The sequence below is a fragment of the Pundamilia nyererei genome, unplaced genomic scaffold (assembly GCF_000239375.1).
Source record: "Pundamilia nyererei isolate P.nyererei 1_Seehausen unplaced genomic scaffold, PunNye1.0 scaffold00016, whole genome shotgun sequence".
Classification (NCBI taxonomy): Eukaryota; Metazoa; Chordata; class Actinopteri; order Cichliformes; family Cichlidae; genus Pundamilia; species Pundamilia nyererei.
In genome coordinates this window covers 155,428-162,778 of record NW_005187417.1, presented here as the reverse complement: position 1 = coordinate 162,778, position 7,351 = coordinate 155,428, and the positions used below count along the sequence as shown (strand labels likewise).

General features: G+C 39.5%; 1 protein-coding gene across 1 annotated transcript in view; it reads right to left on the bottom strand.

Annotated features, from left to right (window-relative positions):
* Nucleotides 1-7,351, bottom strand: part of dcc (DCC netrin 1 receptor) — a 339,139-nt gene that overhangs the window by 243,155 nt on the left and 88,633 nt on the right. The window lies entirely within an intron of this gene.

Below are 7,351 nucleotides of genomic sequence, written 5' to 3'. Positions count from 1 at the left end.
ACACAGACATGCACACACAAAATACAATGACAATAACGGGGTAGCTTAGTGTCAAAGTGGCAAGAAGGGAGTAGCTGTCATAACACACACAAACACACACACACACAAATTCATAAATGACAATTTTAAAATAGCTTTTTGTCCCAGTACAAAGAGAATAAATGTCATTCATGTCACTGACACCCACTGATACAGAGGACAATGAGACCTCAGGTCCACTTTGTCCCCACTCCCACTGTCGTATTTGTACTTAATTAACTGTCATTTTAACAATCAGATTAATCACCATCAGATTAACTATTAATGAGTTTATGAATTCACTATAGGAGTTTTGTCTAGATGGGGTCATCACTTTTAGTGGGAGATTAAATTAAAATTCATGGTTTTTCTTGAGTTGTGTTTCGATTGGAGGTAAAAGGTCAAAATATTGATTAGATCTAAAATGAAGGTGGAAGGTGAGGTTAAATAAGGTTAAAGTCATCTGGACAGGCTCACAGTTTGATCTAAAGTTTGGTTTTAATGGACATTAATGGACATTAAAACGTGGTAAATTTTAAAATACATTGCTGAATATAAAGTTTTACATAACAAGCTTACACCGTTCACAGCTGCTCACTGTTTTGCCCTCCAGATGCCCAGTACAGGTATATGAGATAGTCAAACACATTCCTGAGCATGACTGGGGTCAATACTGCCGCTGCTGTTATTATGCTACCTATCAGTCAAACTCACAAATCCCCTCTTTACAGCAGTAGCTTTTCCATTGTTACTGGTAAGCAGCTGCAAAATTTAACTGTATAATTAAACTGTACAGTTAAAGCTAACCAGGAAACCCAAAGAAACCTCCTCTAATGTTCACTGGAAGCAGCTCCAGAGTGAGTCAATCTCCACAGATATGTTAAAATGTTCTTAGCAGAATGGTAATCATAATAGTAAAATGGGGGGAAGGGACAGTGAGATGGAGAGAAGACCTGAAAGTGCAAATGGGTGTATTGATGTTCAGAAGTTCAGAAGCGTACTGCAGAGCAAGATTATGGATTACCTTAAAGACGAGGAGTAGAATCTTGAAATCAATACAGTTATTTAACTGGAAGCCATTGTAGGTATTGAAGGACAGGTATAGAAGGACAGATATATTGTGACTAATGGAAGAATTTCTGGTGATCATGCTACCAACTGAAATGTGGACCAGTTGAAGTGTATGTATGGACTGAAAAGAAAAGAATTATAGTAATTGATGCAAGATGTAAGCAACGTCTGGAAAGGATGGCAGTAATATTGTGTGTGAAACATGGACAAAGGTGATTAATGTTACGAAGATGAAACCATGAGGCCCTAGGGATGTTATTGATGTGCACTTGAAAAGAAAGCATGATGTCCAGACTCTTAACATGAGAGGAGCAAAAAGCTGTTATATTTAGACAAAGTGGATTTGGTGCCAATGAGGAGAACATTGATTTTCATCTCTGTTCAATTTGAGAATGTTACAAGAAAATCAGGATTTGATTTCCTGGAGACAAACACAGAGGGTGATGGGTGCGCGCGTGGTGATAGGTTTGGTGGACACAGAGTTGGGTGTCATCAGCATACCGATGGAAACTAATATTAAGAATGTTATGAGATATAGTGTCAAAGGCTGTGCTCAGATCTAAGAGGATGAGAATGGTTAAGAGTTGCTGTCAATTGTCAAAAGGAGGTCGTTACTGATTTTTTTCCAGGGCTGTTTCTGTACTATGAAGGGCAAATAAACCAAGCTTAAATTGTTTATACTGGTTATTTTGAGGCAACTGAACCTGTGAACCAACTATTTCCTCAAGGATTTTAGATAGAAAGGGTAGGTTGGATGAAATTATTGAAATTGCTGGGATCTCCTACAGGTTACTTGTGCACACGAGTTATTGCAGCTGACTTGAGAAATGAGGAAACAATACTAGAGATAAGGAAGGAAGGAACACTAGTATTTATTATGGTGGACAGAGAGAGTAGCAAGCTTTTATTAAGTTAGTAGGAAAAGGGTCTAATTGACAGGCAGATAGCTTGGATTTCTGAAGAAGGCCAGAGAGAGGTTTCAACCTTTCAAGTGTACCACAGGACTGAGGGAAGTGGTGAAGACAAACTGTAGGAGGTGTTAGTGCTTAGCTGCCAGTGAATCTTGTCAGCGTTGCTAATGTTAATGTAAAATGTAAAACCTGAGCCAAACAAGCAGTTTTAAATCCTTTTTAATAGGCCAAATCCAGAAAGTATTACAGTGGGATGAATGGACCAAATCCTGCTCTGTGGGAAAGTAACCCTAAAAAAAGGCTTCTAATCACTCATAATCATTACAGGCTGATCAATAAGCTGAGGTGTCATGTGATCACAGAGAGAGGAAGAGTATTCGGAGACCAATCTGGTTTGCTCACAGCAGGATAGCATCAGGGATGAAATCTTTAGTGTGAAGCGAAAACGGTGTCGAAGCAGTTTTAGTCGTCTTTGATCACAGATTCACATCCTGAAAACGCAGAGAGTCGGGAAATAAAACATAGGAGCCGAAAGCTCCGGGATGAAAAGAAAGATCAGGATGAAAAGAAATATCAGAGAAGGAGAGAAGTATGAACATGTTTGGGGTTTTCATTCGAAAGCCATTTTCTTCCTCAGACATAAGTTTGCATTTTAATCTTCTCTCCTTTCCCCCCAATTTGTCTTCATCCTGGTTTTTGTTTAAATAAATATTGTTTCTATGCACTTTAAATGTCAAGTAATAATAATGTAATGATATAAATAAAATATCTGCTTTTCTTTAGGAAATCTTTAACACTAATTAAAAGTTTTGGTAAGTAAGTAATTTCATCAATTCAAACTGCTGATGTGGATTTTTAAAACACACAGAATCTCTCACAGGTTGAGTTTCTGTAACAGATCCGTCCCTGTGCAAACTGAACAGGAAGAAACTGAAATTGGTTCCATGCTGAGAAAATGTCTCTCAGCTGGAAACCATTTTCAGAGGTGGAAGGTCAGCAGTGTGTGGTTCAGTCAGACGGTCCAGCAATCTGTCTCCAAATGAATGCTGCCACAAACCTCGACAGTAGTGGAAAAGGTCAGTGCTACATGATCACAAGGCCTAGTACTAGAATTTACTAGAAAACCTTGAGCTTCAACAACTACAAGGCCTGTTGCTCTCATATTGAAAAAAAAGTATTGCTGAATTTTACTCAGTGTTAATATCCAAAACGGGTGACAGTAAAATCAATATAAATTGTTTAACTGTGTCATATGACTGTTATACAAGATTCGTATTCATGTATCAAGACATGCTAGATTGAAAGCCAAAAAAACTATGGAGTCTAGGGCCTGGAATAATTACCAACCTGAAACTAGAAGGAGAAGAGGTCTTTGAGAATTCATAGGCATGATTTTCAAACGCTTAGAGTGAGTATAACCACTCAGCCTTGAGTTACAACAAGAAGTACATCTGGCTTTATATCAGGAACAACGAACATGCTTATAGGCACAACCAACAAAAAATGGCACAACTAGAAAAAGAATGATAGTACAATAATTGGAGCTAGGATAGCTAGAACATGTACGGGGTGGGCCATTTATATGGATACACCGTAATAAAATGGGAATGGTTGGTGATATTAAAGTCCTGATTGTGGCACATTAGTATGTGAGGGGCAAACTCCTCAAGATGGGTGGTGACCATGGTGGCCATTTAGATGTTGGCCATCTTGGATACAACTTTTGTTTTTTCAATAGGAAGAGGGCCACGTGACACATCAAACTTATTGGTAATGTCACAAGAAAAACAATGGTGTGCTTGGTTTCAATTTAACTTTATTCTTTTATGAGTTATTTACAAGTTTCTCTTTGTTCACAGCCATTGACATGTCGAAGAGGTTAACACGTGAGGAGCGGATCGAAATTGTGTTGATATCTGGTGAACGCAGTAACCGGGTCATTGCAGCAGATTTCAATGCAAGACACCCTACGAGACCACCCATCTCCCATGCTACAGTTAGCAAACTGCTTGCTAAGTTTCGTGAAACTGGTTCACTGTTGGATTTGCCAAAATGTGGACGCATGAAAACTGTCACTAATGAAGAAACATCAGTGGCTGTCCTAGCTTTATTCAGCAAGAGCCCACAGCGTAGCACACGCCGCATGTCACTGGAGAGTGGCATTAGTCGAACATCCCTTCGGCGGATATTAGCTACTCACAAATGGTACCCTTACAAACTCCAGCTACTGCAGCATCTCAACGAGGATGACCCAGATCGGCACACAGAATTTGCAGAATGGGCAAAACAAAAATTGGAACAGGACCCTCCGTTCACGCAGAAGATTTTGTTCAGTGATGAGGCAAACTTTTATGTGAATGGTGAAGTTAACAAACAAAACCACCCCTATTGGTCTGACACTAACCCACATTGGATGGATACCTCCAACAAAAGTGATGGTTTGGTGTGGTATATGGGGTACAACGATAGTGGGTCCATTCTTCATCAATGGAAACATCAAGGCCACTGGATATTTGAAATTGCTACATGATGATGTGTTTCCCTCTTTGTGCACTGAAGCTGGCACGTTCCCTGAGTTTTTCCAGCAAGATAGTGCACCACCACATTATGGGTGCCAGGTCCGAGCATTCCTAGATGAACAGTTTCCTGGAAAGTGGATTGGTCATCGTGGGCCAGTTGAATGGCCCCCAAGGTCTCCCGATCTGACCCCCTTAGACTTTCATCTTTGGGGTCATCTGAAGGCAATTGTCTATGGTGTGAAGATACGAGATGTGCAGCACCTGAAACTACAGATACTGGATGCCTGTGCTGGCATTTCCGCTGCGGTGTTGCTATCAGTGTGTGAAGAGTAGGAGAAGAGGGTTGCATTGACAATCCAACACAATGGGCAGCACATTGAACACATTTCATAAGTGGTCAGAAACTTGTAAATAACTCATGAAAGAATAAAGTTACGTTGAAACCAAGCACACCAGTTTTTCTTGTGACATTACCAATAAGTTTGATGTGTCACATGGCCCTCTTCCTATAAAAAACAAAAGTTGTATCCAAGATGGCCGACTTCTAAATGGCCTCCATGGTCACCACCCATCTTGAGGAGTTTGCCCCCTCACATATACTAATGTGCCACAATCAGGACTTTAATATCACCAAACATGCCCATGTTATTGTGGTGTATCCATATAAATGGCCCACCCTGTAGAATAACTAAGGGCAACAATTACTTTAAGAGTAAAACATGAACAGGTCTTAAAGCAAATAAACAGTTAGAGGGTTTAGCCAGCTTCAATGTTACACGTTCAAGAACGAAAAAAACAATAATAACTGCCAGTGAATGGAAAAAAAATCAATCTAGAAGTACTTGTTGGCTAGAAGTACAGCGATTAAAGCAAGAACAGGTACAGCCTTTAGATAACAATCCAAGAAGAAAAAAAGAAAAAGACAGAACAATGAAAACACAAATAGAACAGCAACTTATAGGATGAGAAGGCCTAGATCTAAAATAAAAAGACCTGGAGCTATAGTAGATATGTTCTAAGGATAAAGAAGTAGAACAATAGCAAGTCAGAACCCAGCTAAACTTAAAACTCTTCATGTACAACTCTTAAGCATAGAGGTAGAACAATGGTGCAGCCCACAGCTGAAATTGTGTTAGGACCTTGACATTTTCCAAGACAGAACTCTCAATGCTTAAAGTAAGGAAAAAGATGACCATGAGACATAAAAAGCAACATGTCTTCTTCTAGACATAGTAAAGGGCTGGAAGAACCAACAAAAACAGTAAGAGCTATAGAGAGAGCATAATACAACAAATAGGGCTAGAACAACTATGATGTTATGAACAACCAAGGCAACTAAGAACAGTGAGTAGTCTAGGGGGAAGACAAGGCTTCGGGCAAGAACGAATAAAAAGCCTAGACTAAGAGATATAGAGATACTATATTTGAAGGTAAATGCCACATAATGCAATGTTAGGTCTGCATTGGGAGGTAAAGTTAGGGAGGATTAAAGTCTTTCACTGTTTACAGATGTTTTCAGTGCAATTTTATTTTGTATGGGTAGTCCAGCTACTTGACTAGCATTAGGAACATTTTATACTTTGCCTTAAAATACAACTTGCTCTGTTCCAGTTCTAGTAGGAAACAAGGGCACATTTTATCTTCAACTATTCACATAGCTGCAATAGCTCACTTAACCTAAAAATGTAACTATAGATTGTTATGACAGCTTGCACAAAGGACCCATCCATCTGTTCTCTGGGGGAGGACAGTCTCTGTCTAGAGTTCCAGTGGCAACAGCCCATGACTGTTATATTAAAGCCTATGAACCAGGGCACTCTTGTGGAGTTATGCCTATGGTGACACACATAACCTTTCCATTTCCAGCTATGTTTGAGTTGTATAAACAAAAAAAAAGTCATCTCCTTCTTTCTTTAGATGTTTGATATTTTTCTCTACAATCACTGTTAAATCAAAGAAGAAAACTACGATAATGAAAGAAGCACTAGTAGAGAGCAAGGAGGAAGAAACAGAGAGCAGGCACGACTTGAAATCCTTGAACGAAATTTACTGCAACAAACATAGCAAGAACTAAAAATGCTGATGCTAGCTACAAAGTTGAGAGTTAGAATTAAAAAGCCTTGAGAACAATGTTTGGGACATGGGGTGGAACACCTGGTAACTAAAGGGCTACAGTTCAAATGGCTGACTACAAGGTATAAAGTCAGAAAGAACAACAATGAGAACATTAAGAGCAGTAAGAGGCCCTGGGGTTCTCAGGCTGAGGATGGTAATGATCACTCACCAACATATGGCATTTTGGTGTGATATCTTTGTAAGGGTCAAGCTTCTAGAACATTTTGCCGAACGTGTCATGTGTTTTCCAGCTCGTTATACTTTCCTCCCATTGCACATATCATTTCTGGCTCTTTTCCTTATCAAGTCCTTACCAGTTGTCCTTTCTTCCTTCCCCTCTTTTATTCTTTGCTTCATCGCCTTATATTTTTTATCCCTTCCATCATTCTCTCCATTTTTCTTCCCGTTCAGTGGGCAGCTATAACCCTGATTACCTCACTGCATCAGCCTTCAGCATCACAAGGCCAGGGTGGATCAATATTATTGATCACATTTCTGAGTCCCCTTCTAACTGGTGTTGTGTATGTGTGCAGTTGTATGTATGCATGAATTTACATGTGTGTATATCCTAAATGTTTGTTTGGATATCGATTTCATGCTGCTCACTGTTTGCACGCATTGACCCGTTTGGATTTAATGAGAATAAAGTAAAATGTTGAGATTTGACCTTATTTACACACACACACACACACACACACACACACACACACACACACA